This window comes from Triticum dicoccoides, chromosome 6B (genome assembly GCF_002162155.2).
Source record: "Triticum dicoccoides isolate Atlit2015 ecotype Zavitan chromosome 6B, WEW_v2.0, whole genome shotgun sequence".
NCBI lineage: Eukaryota > Viridiplantae > Streptophyta > Magnoliopsida > Poales > Poaceae > Triticum > Triticum dicoccoides.
Window position 1 is genome coordinate 697,812,849 of NC_041391.1, and position 12,522 is coordinate 697,825,370.

At 42.2% G+C, this 12,522-nt stretch overlaps 1 pseudogene; it reads left to right on the forward strand.

Moving 5' to 3' along the window:
- The first annotated feature begins 5,120 nt into the window (after positions 1–5,120).
- Positions 5,121–6,218, forward strand: LOC119322752 (annotated as a pseudogene).
- Positions 6,219–12,522: the final 6,304 nt, after the last annotated feature.

Here is a 12,522-nt window from a genome sequence, read left to right on the forward strand (position 1 = left end):
CCTAATTTGGAACGAACGGACAGTGAAAACTATAATTCATCAATGACCACTCTGTAAAACTGGCCGGTCGTTCTTGACTTATTATTAGTGACCCACCTAATGTTTGTGGCCGGTCAGTGATGACTCATGTGTCATCGGTGATCAGTCTAGAACACTAGGGGAATGGGATCAACAATGACAAGTCATCAGTGATCCCCCAAGTTGGTCGTTCAGTGGTGATTGTCATCATTGATGCCTTTAGAGTGGCCGGCTAGTGATGACCCTCATCAGTGACCGTCCCAAACTGGTCGGTCACTGATAAGGGGTCATGGTGTTCGGTCCTGTAGTAGTGAATTATAGATACGTTGGAGACGTGTCACGACCCACACGTAATGAGGTCCACTCATCATCCACCTCTTTAGGTTGCACTAATGTAACTAAAGAATCAATGTCCCACCACTTCCTAGACATCGAAAATGTACATCACTAAAAAGATCAGACGGTGCGGACAGAGAAAATCGTCTGGATGGCCCGAGGAGGCGGTTACTCCAGCATTCTTTATAGCATGAGGAGGCGGTTACTCCAGCATCCTTTATAGAAGTAACGACAGGTGGTTTGAACCCTATTTTGAAGAATGTGGAGAATTGTTTTATATACATAGAAGGAGAAACTTGTATTTATTATATTATTGTTTATGCAAGGGAGTGATATCTAAGCCGTTGCTATAAATATGCCACATTACACGACGAGATTGCCATCAATGGAGCATTATATTGTTACTTAGATAGCTATTTCGTGAGAACCATGGAGAATCAAATCCGCATAAATAAAATGTTCATGTTGTAGCCCGAAGGTGGCCAGAGTGGACCATGGACCCACTCCGACTATTTCTCGCATTAAGCGAGCCCGTAGAAAACTCTCGATGAAGGGTGTAGAATAGTTGGGCCGGCCCATTTTTGCACACAGTTAAACTGTAAAGGGAATGGAAAAATGGGAGAGGTGGGGATCAATCTCTGCTCTTCTTGGAGAGGGCTCGCTAAGCTAGCCACTGCGCACGTGTCTTGCACGCAACAAGTCGTTGGCGCGATGTGTACTTGTAATAGTTTCAAATACATGATTAACATTTTTTCAAATACTTTTCAAACATTTTTTCAAATACTTGTTCAACATTTTTCAAATACTTATTCAATATTTTTACACACATGATCAACATTTTTTCAAATGCTTGTTCAACATTTTTCAAATATTTGTTCAACATTTTTCAAATATTTGATCAACATTTTATATACATGATCAACATTTTTTTAAATACTTGTTTAACGTTTTTCAAATAGTTGTTCAACATTTTATAAATACCTGTTCAATATTTTTTTCAAATTTTTTAAGAGTGTTTTTGTAATATATATAAATATATTTAGAATATTTTAAAGTATAAAAAATAGTACAGAAATAAAAGAAAAAAAGATAAAAAAAAGGACAGCAGTTGTCGTCTCCTAAACTCATGGGCCGGCCAGCTCGCTCACCCCTTCAGCGAGTCTGAAAGCAAACTCGCTGAAGGCGAAATATAAGGGTGCCCCATTGACCACCCTGGGTTTTTGCCATTAGGCCATGTAGGCCGATGTATTGCTTCAGCCCAAAAAACAAACACAACGCCGAAGCCCAGAATGTTTCTTGGTATGGGTAATAGATATTCCAAATTACGTTGCTGAACCCATAAGAGTCGACCCATATCCTTTTTTTCTATAAAGGGTGTTATTTATTAACACATAATGAAGCATCAAGAGGATACAAACACAATAAGCACACACCTGGTCACTGCACGACTAGAATACACACAACCAATCCCAACGTGCCCACACATAGGATAATGCTAGCAAGGACCAAAAACATGCCAAGACGGAGGGAAATACAAAAGGAGCGGAAAAAGAGCAACATAAATCTTCGCCAAATAGTTGCTGGCCCCAAAGAAGACCATGCAAGCCCGCACGATCCAGACATGGACCCAGCCATGCTGCTAAAAACCATGCACACACCAGGCAAGCAGCTAATCACCAAATGTCGCATGTGGATCCAAGAATATTCGCTGATACACGAGTGATGTTGATCGATGGGACAACAAAAGACACTACCGCAAAAATCTCACATTGGAGACGCTCTGGCGATCCCTAGCCTTCAAAGCAAGTGTATTCGGTGGTAAATCTAGACATGGCAAATAACCCACAAACAATACACCATGGTTCGCCACTGCATGTCGCCAACTTGAATCTGACATGTGAAGCTAATCCCATGGTCACTATCTACCTCCATCAACTTCGATGAGCATCGATGACTTGGTCATTTGCATCGCCCTCAAACATCACCAACACTGCCACCGCACATCACCTTCCAAAGCCAGATTGCAACGGAGAATCGTTGATACCCACCGCCGTGCATCATCTCCATTCCTCAGTCACCCAAATCACACAAGAGATACAATGAAGCGGTTGCAGCACAATACTCCCACCAGTCCACGGGTCCCTCAAGCCAAGATCATCTTCAAAATGATGCCCCGGACGGTCCTAACAAAGGTGGCATCATCGTCCAATATGAGGAAATTTGAACCTCATGTTTTCGCCTACAGCAAATGGGGTTGGGACGGGAGAAGCGCATCTTAGACGATCTATCAACGCGACACCCGTTGGCACCGTCGCCATCATCTTTCGACGGCAGACTCACAACCCAATCCACCGATCGATTGGGCAGGGTCGACTACCATCGCCACCAACATCGGATCTGGGTGTCACACAGACCACGGGCGCTCACGACACCTGTCTACCGAATGTTGCCCGAGCCACCAAAAGGTGCTTGAGCTGCCAGCATCAGCTCCAAGCTAGATCTGAGTCGGACGCTGGTGCCAGGTCCCATGTTTGTCTGCCACCATCGCCTCCGCATAGCGGCCATTAGGAAGGTGGCACCAAAGTCAAGCCTGGGTAGGGCACGACCGTCGCCCCCGAGTATCGTGTCGGTCGTTCTCTGTGTCAAAAGTCCACCTATTCACATAGGTCATCTACAACAGGACACACCCATTTTGACACTTTTAACGAGTCAAGTAATTTCTTTTTGCGTATTGTAGCGGTAGTAGACAAAAGATCAGCCACAATAGGAAAAGTTAAAAAGTAAAATAAAAAACTTATTCCTTTTAAACTGTTTTTAATATTTTAAAATTATAAAAAATAGAAAAAAAATTGGTGAACATATTCTTAAAAACTAAAATCATTTTTCTAAAAAGAGAACATTTTTTGTGAACCATGAATTTTCTGAACTCTTCTGGAATAATGCAAACATGTTTTAAAAATAATAATAATTTAAATTTTTCAAAAACATTTTTATAAACTGTGATTTTGAGCAATTAAAATGTAAAAATAAAAAAGAAAAGAAAAATAACAAATTTTGAGGCAAGAGAGAAATACAAAATGGAAAATCAAAAATAAAAACCGAAAAAACATGTCCCAAGACTGAAAATTGTGCAATAGGAATGTAAACAGGCCGGACCAGTTGGTGGCTGCTGCCGCAACAGTTGTGTGATTGCTAGGCACATTACTGCAGTGAGCGACAAATAGGATTTCTTCTGTCTACTAGACGAGACCACACGCCTCGATCAGCTGCTTCATGAACTGGCCAACAAGAACATTAAGGTTTATTTGGTAGGGTGCATGGAAGATGCGTGAGGGCAAAAGTTCCCTACCCAGCCCACTTTTGGGTGTTTGGTAGCCTACATAGAGCGTCCTCAACATGCACGAGCTCAACCCAAATATCATCGTAGCATGTACAAAGAGAGAACACCCTAGCAGCCATTCGCTGATCAGCATGCATGAGCAAAGTGAGTAACGACGTGAAAGGTCCATAAATTCAAATTATGGTTAGATTTTCAAAAAATGTTCAAAAATTCCAAATTATGTTTAATTTTCAAAAAATGTTCAGATTTTTTAGTTTCTTTTTAATTTTCAAAAAAACAGAATTAAAAAAATTATATTTGCACTTTTTTAAATTCCAAAATTTGTTTAAATTTTCAAAAAATCTTCATAATTTTTTTCATGTTTACATAAATTGTTCACGTTTTAAAAAAATATTTGAAACTCAAAATTGTTCGGCATGTCTAAATATGTATAGGCTGTCAACAAAGTCTCAGCTCAGCATGTCTCAGCCCATACACCGCTACCAAACAACTGCAAATGCATGCACTAAGCATATCTACACTCAACATGTATCAGAGAAGAACAACCATCTTAGGTCAAGAATGATTCCAAATAAACCCTTAGTATCTCAGATAGCATATATGCAGGATTTTTTTTAAAAAAATTGTTATTATTTTAACAAATTCAAAAATTGTATGCCGTAATTCAATTTTATCAATTATATGACCCCGTCGGCCTCGCTAAGGCCAAAGACGAGCTTTTCAGTCTCCCTTAGGCCGAAAAGGCCTTTTCGATCTATGTTATAGACCAAAAACTGAGTGCCCAGGGCTTCGGTCATGCTTAGGCCGAAAAGGCCTCTTCGGCTTTTGCCAGGCCAAATAGTACTGCGGCCCGGCACTTCGCGTGAACGGAAGGACAAAGTTGCATGTACTTCGGCCTAAACCAGGCCGAAGAGTACCTTTTTTTTTCTTTAATGGGCTATGTATTCAAGGGCGTGCTGGTCGTGCAAGACTGAAAATATATATAGACTGCCAAACAAAGTCTCAGCTCAGCATGTTTTAACATATACACTGCTACCAAACAAAAACAAATGCATGCATTAAACATGTCTACACTCAACATGCATCAGAGGAGAACAACCATCCTAGGTTGAGAATGCTACCAAACAAACCCATTAACCCAGTATCTCGGATAGCATATATGCAGCGGAAGCCGGCCACAGGACAGGTTTCTTACGGTGGACGTCGATCCTAGCAGGTGCACTCGTGCAGCTCAGTGGAGACATAGGATCCTCTCTGGAGCAACGAATGATTGGCGGGGGCAAACGCACATGACAACAGAGCAAGTACTCCACACAACTTTATTTGGAAAGAGACGGGCTCGCTTTGGAGCTACCAATCGTCCTGGCCACAAATCAAACAAGCACGATTGTATACTAGAGTACCTACGTGTGCACGCACATACGCCATGGCTCTTCGTGGGCTCGCTTTGCCTCGGGTCGCCCTGCCAGCAGCACGCACGAGTCCGCCGATCACAGCCGGACTACGGTCAAGCCCGCTTCGTGCATTCCTCGCCGTCTGCGAACCGCAAGCTCATCGTTTGCTCGTCGTCCACTCCCTACTCGGCAACCGGCGGCAAGGTATGTACGGTATAGTCGTGCTCAAAATGTATATATGTCCCCTCCGTCATTTAGTTCTTTTTTTTTTTGAAATGGAACACACTTGCATTCCTCTTACATACTCCGTCATTTAGTTCCGGCGTAGGAAGAAGGGGCAGCAGGGGGAGACGCGCAAGAGCTAAAGCTTCTGGGGACGTGGAGGGGGCCATTCGCGCTGCGAGTGAGGCTCGCGCTCAACTTCAAGGGCTTGAGCTATGAGTACTAGGAAGAGGACCTTGCCAAACAAAAGCGATCTTCTCCTCGAGTCCAACCCGGTGAACAAGAAGGTGCCCGTGCTCATCCACAACGGCGTGCCCATCTACGCTCGCCATGTTGGAGTACATCGACGAGGTCTACCGTGGGATGGGATCATCCCTCCTCCCCGCCGACCCCTACCAACACCTAGGGCTCGATTCTGGGCCGCCTACATTGACAACAAGGTTAATCATTTATTACCATTACTAGTGCATGTGCTAGTTTTATTAGTTTGTCGATGTAGTGTGTAATATATATTGTTTGTGTATATGCATATGTGTCTGCAGCTAGTCACTCCATGGTGGAAGATGTTTGTGGACAAGACAGACAAGGAGAAAGATGAAGGGACAAAGCAAACACTTGCAGCAGTGGAGATGCTAGAGGGGGCCCTGAGGGAATGCTCCAAGGGGAAGCCGTTCTTTGGAGGAGAAAACATCGGCTATGTTGACATTGTGTTGGGTGGTGTGGTCGCATGGATGCAAGGAACCAAGGCGCTCTGTGGTGTGGAGCTCCTTCACGCCACCAAGACTCCGCTTTTGCTGGCATGGATGGGGCGCTTTGGCAAACTAGAACCTACCAAGGTGGTTCTGCCAGAAGTCGATAGGTTGGTCGAGTTTGCAAAGATGAAACGTGCCCAAAGGACTCTAATCTAAGATGTCTGAATATTCCAAGAATAGTTGAGGATCTTAAAAGGAGTGCACAGAAGTAGTCATGACACCGGATTATTATTGTTCTCTCTGATATGTTTCTTGTGACAACGTAGAGTGTTATTATTCAGACAAGCTAGTATTTGGAGTTCAGTCCTCTACACGTAATTCCCCTCCTAGTACAAGTAGCACGGTGTCCGTAGGTTATGATTTTTATGGAGTGAAAGGATTAGAGCAAAGAAATCTTGAGTTCATAACTCTATCAACGCAGTATCTAAAAAATAGTTGCAGCTTACGTCAATCCTACCCTAGATGTATGCACAAGGAAGACCGGTAAGGATCAATGATAGATTATTCTATTAGCCTTGTGTTACTACAGGATGCGGGAGCACAACACCTTTGGACAGTTGGAAACATGCCATGGAGACAACGGTAAAGTGTTTACATGGTACCATTATGTTCATGTAATATGATGCATGTAGGATGCGAAACACTTGGTGGAAGAGGCCAAAAATCATCATTGTCTTAGCGTAGTTGTAATAATATAATCAAAACATCGTTTCCATCCACACACACTACAACAAAAACACCACCTATGGTCGCTTTTTCTGGGTCGCTTTTTTATTCGTCTCTACCTTCATGAACACTAGCGATCTAAAGACAATTTTTAAGACGTTTATAAAGCGCCACAAACTTCTAATCGTACATAGCCTTCAAAAATTAAGTATTTAATTTTAATTAACTTAGAGACAATTTGTGAGACGTTTTTAATGTGCAACTCTATTCTCAGAGACGATTTGTGAGACGTTTTAATGTGCGACTCTATTCTCAGAGACGATTTGTGAGATGTTTTGATGTGCGACTCTATTCTATCTTAAACTTAAGAAAAGAGGTAAATACACATCAAGTCTTAGAACTTGCGCGCGGCAATCAATTTGATGTATAAATTTGCAAAATACGCGTTTTTGGTCGTCTAAATTGTCCTTCCGTTCATATACATATGTGGTTGTATCCCGTGCATGTGTGGCATGCCAACGTGTCAGTAGCTAGGGCGATTGTTGGGAATCGAATCCTCAACCTTCTGCGATTCGGCTCGCATAGACAGCGACTGGACCAGCTGACGTTTGACGTTTAATGAGCACAATTAGCTTTATATATGATGGATAATACTAATTAAAATAGAAATCAAAACGGAAAAGGGGTGTGCAAAAATAGGAAAGCCCGGTTGGAACCTATTGCATCATAAGCTCGTTGGATGTGTGAGCGCCAACCATTCGACCACAATGACACTTCTATAATAATAATAATAATTAAAGTGAGGTGTGTTTCTTCGAATTTTTGGTCCGTCCATCGCATAGGATTATTTTTGTCCCTTGCGAGAAGCCGCTAAAATCATATGTGTCCAAGGTGATAAAAAAAAATTCTACTTAGCGACTCAAAACAAAAACCGTAGATTCTTCGAAATCACTAATTAAAGAGTACTCCTTCCAAAGATCACTCCCACCTCCCCAGGTTGCGATAAGTGACGCACAACCTATGAGTTTTCCTTTTTTTGTAGATCCATTTATTAAAAACATTTATATCTCTCAAATTGTGTGTCCAAATCTCGAACCGTTTGCATCGTTGAATTTCTCGCATCGAGATCTTTAAAACAAGACCCCCTGTTGATAGGTTTTGACGATTTTTTTCCACAAAAAACTAGTCAAAAAAGAATGGACAAAAAAACCAAACAGGAAGCACGTTTTTTCCGTTCCAAAACAGGCATGGCCGCGCCTCTCACGAAAGCAAAATCGAGCCTGTCGCGGAAGAAGAAAAATAGAAAACTTGTTTTTCCTGTTTCCTAGAGGCACGAGCCTTCCGCTCAGAAAAGCAAGACTGTGCTTCTCGCGGAAGCAAAACCATACCTCTCGTGAAAGAAAGAAACAGAGAATATGTTTTTTTTCGTTTTCGAGAGGCACGACCGTGCCTCTCGCGGAAGCAAGACTGTGCCTCTCGTGGAAGAAAAAAACACATTTTCCGTTTCCTCACGAAAGCAAAACCGTGCCTCTCGTGAAAGAAAAAACGTGTTTTCTGTTTTTTCCTTCTGCGAGAGGCATGAGGTTGCTTCCGTGAGAGACATGGCCGTCCCTCTCGAAAACAGAAAAACGCTTTCTTTTCTTCCGCGAGAGGCATGGTCGTGCCTCTTTCGGAAAAGGAAAAAAACATGCTCTCTGTTCTATTTTTTTTCCCGGTCTTTTGCATGAAAAAAGATTGTCAAGACCTTTCAACATGGCATCTAGTTTTGAATATCTCAACGCAAGGAATCCAATGGTGAAAATGGTTCGAGATTTGGACGCACAATTTAAGAGATAAAACATTTTGAATAAACAGATCTACGAGAAAAGGAAAAAAAATTCATAGGTTGCGAACAAAATTAAGTTGAAAGAATTTTCTATGGAGTGGAAGGAAATCCCTATTTGTCGCTTTGCTGATTCGCACAGAGGCGAGCGACCGAGATGGGCCGGCCCAATTACGAGATAACGCCCGTGCTATAGTATTTTGTTTTTGGAACCTTCAAGAGGGTTCCTGGCCGGTTCTGGGAACCTTCTAGAAATTTCCTTAACCAGTTTTACTAGTTTTTCAATTTTCTGTTTCATTTTCGTTTTTTGTTTTTTGTTTTTCATGTTTCATTTTTCTCTTTTCATTTTTCTATTTCGTTTTCAATTTTCTATTTATTTTTTAATTCCTTTTCTTATTTTTTGTTTTTCTGAATTTCAAATTTTATTTGAAATCAATTTTTTCGATGTTTTCAAAAGAAATTCATTTAAAAAATGTTCACTTTTTTAGAAAAAATTTGGATTCTTTTTTTTGTTCAGGTTCCTCGTTCCCTATGGAGTGGACGCACCCTATAAAGATTGATCATCAAAGCTCGTGGGTTTTCTATACCGGAAAGAGACTAAGAAGACGTCTCTTGACCGCACCGTCCAAATGTTGCACTGTTGGTTTTTGGATGTAAGAAAACAACTTATATTCTAGATTCATTTTTTGAGAGATCAACTAGATTTTTTTTAAATTTCAAATAATTTTAAATTAAAAAACATCATAAAACGGAAATATAGCGCATAATTAATGTACATAATCTTTTGGACAAATAAACTAAATTTTAGTTTGAATTTGAATAATTTTAAATTAACAAACATAGATAAAAAAAATAGTGCAGAATGAATGTACGAAAATTCTTTTGGAAAAATCAATGAATTTTTTGTTTGATATCCAACAATTTTAGGTTTGAAAACCTAGAGAAAAGAAAATACAGGTCAGAATGAATGTACCTAAATTTTTTTGAACAAATCAACTAATTATTGATTGAATTCAGATAATTTTTAATTTTAAATCTACATAAAAGGAATTACAGTGCACAATATATGTACGTATTGTTTTTGGACAAATCATCAAATTTATTTTTGAATTCAAATCATTTTAAATTTTAAATTGAGAGAAAAGAAAATATAGCTCTGAATGAATGTAAGTAAATTTTTCTGACAAATCAACATATTTTTGTTCGAATTTGAATAATCAAGATGAAAGAAAATATAGTTCATAGTGAATGTACGTAAATTTCTTTTGGACAAATCAATTATTTGTTTTAATATGAATAATTTTAAGTTTGAAAAGCTAGATAAAAGAAAATGTAGGTCAAAATGAATTTACTTAAATTTGGTGAAATCATAAAATTACAAAGAAACCAGGGGTATTTAGTGAAATCAATGAATTGTTAAACTATGTTTTTTTATACTCTTATAATCATTGGATTTTCTTCGAAACGAAGGTCTTCAGCATCGGCCTATTTGGGGGGAAATCAGGCAAAAACCGATATTAGGGCATCTTCAACACTCTGCCGTAAAACGCCAACAAAGGTTCGGATGTTTTTTGTGACCCAACACGGTGCCCAAAACGTTCACGCGTCCGAAATCCCGCAAATCGAAAAGGAAATATGGGGGAGGTTGCGTCCGTTCAGACTCAGGCCATGATGGGCAAGTCTGGCCTCAGCGGAGGCCGTGGTGTCGGACAAGGAGTACCTGGATCTCCTCCTCGAGCGGTCCCTCCATGACCGCGATCCGGCATCTCCCTGGCGGCTTTGCTACCACGTCATGGAGGAGCCGACGTCGCCGGATCGCCGTCGCGTGAAGCAGGAGTCCCCCTTGCAACCACGGCTTCTGAATTGGATGTCTAGTCAAGGAGAAGGTCAAGAAGGAGCACCCCCTCCCTGCCACGCAGCACGTTCGGCCATTTCGGCTGGTCGGTGTTACCGCCACGCTGCAGATAGCGCGACAAGGCCGTGAAGGAGGAGGATCCCTCTCTGGCGCCTCTTGCATTACCTCGGGCGCGACAGTGACGCATCACCGCGCATCACCCTGACGGAGGCCGAGAGGGCGGCGTGGGAGGAGGAGCGATGCAACACGCAGCGCCAGGCCATGTTCGTCACGTTAGACATCGCGTCGGAGTGGGTCCGCAATGACCCCAATCTTGCAGAGGCCTGGGCCCTCAACCGACATAGGACCCATGCAACATCCAAGAAAGCAAAAAAGAACGCCAGCGAGAGCAGGCCAAGGTGTAAGCTAGGAGAGACTGTCAGCCAAATATAGCGAAGCATGTGCTTGACAGTAGATCAGTGTGAATCGCGAGGTGAGTGGAGGTACTGACAGACATGATTAACTGCAAAGGAGCATCGGCCACCACTGGTTCGATGACATCACCGAGGGCAAGGGCTGTCAGGGAGGCCCGCCCGATTAGGGATGTAGTGAGGATCCCCCATTGGTGAAGAAGGCATGCGGCGGCGAGCACGCCGGTAGTGAAGAATGGCGTTACCTATATATCTATAAGATGAAATCATGTACAAATACAAGGTTTACACTACTAGAAAAAAGGCTATAGATGGGATTGACACTAATGGCGCACCAGACAAGCGGTGCGCCATTAGTATATAATAATGGCGCACCACCTTCTGATACGCCATTAGAGTTAAAAGTGCTAATGGCGCACCCTGCCCAAGGTGCGCCATTAGTATCAAAATTTTATTTTTTTGAACTAGTGCGCCTGTCCAAACATACTAATGGCGCATCCAGACTTAGTGCGCCATTACTAGTTGTAACTAGTAATGGTGCACCTGTCGGAAAGTGCGCTACTAATGTTGTTTTTTTTATTATATTTTTTATTCCTTTTTTTGCAAAACTACTAATGGCGCACTGCTCCGCCGTGCGCCATTACTAGTTTAAACTAGTAATGGCGCACTGTGGAGCGGTGCGCCATTAGTATGTTATTTTTTTTGCAAATCTACTAATGGCACACCACCAGAAAGTGCGCCATTAGTAACGCGGATTACTAATGGCGCACTTAGAGTTGGTGCGCCATTAGTAAATGGGCAGCAACAAGATATTTTGGACAGCCTCTCCCCTACCCACACTCACTTTCTCCCCACTTCATTCTCTCCACCTCCTCCTTGTCTCGGGTGCCTCCTCTTTTTCACCTCATTGCCACCATAGATTCATTCAAATTAAGTGGTTAAATTACCTTGTTTTGATAGGTAAGTAAGGGGGGAAGCTATATTTATGTTGTTCTCCCTACAACAATGTGCACATGCACTTTTTATGGCCTAGCTAGATCTATGTATGTTCGTGGTGTTGCATATATTTGTGGTGTTGCATATGTGTTTGTGTTTGGAGGTGTACCGGTATTTGAAATGCGATAGTTGCCAATATTTTGCCGGAATGTTGATTCATTTCCGTTTCGGCAAGAATTTTGGCATTAAGCATTCTTTTTGGTCCTATTTTTAGGGAAAGTCATGCCAAATTTTTTCTTGGTTCTAAAATATCATTTTGCTCTACCCCGCAGGCGACCATGGTCCGCACGATGACCGAAGGCATCGTGAATAGGTTTTTAAGGTCCGCGAAGGCCGAGATGCTTCAAAAGAACGAGACGGAGATAAGATGTCCGTGTCGAAGATGCAAGCTGAAGAGCCTTATTGCGGACCTGGATTCCGGGCAGGTGCGGGACCACCTGCTCTTGCGTGGTTTCATGGATGGCTATCGGTGGCAAGGTGATGAAGATGACTACGAAGTCGTCCATGGGGGCCGGGCAAGAAATGAGGAAGGGCAGCAAGACAACCACCGCGGCTCGGGCGGGCGAGAAGACAAAGAATCCCCAGGAGATGATCACGACAGTGATGTTGTACACAGTCATCATGTAGAAGATGCAGGACATGATGATGAGGAAGATGCCGGAGCAGACGACGGGCATGATCATGAAGATGATGATGCCGGCGGAGCAGACG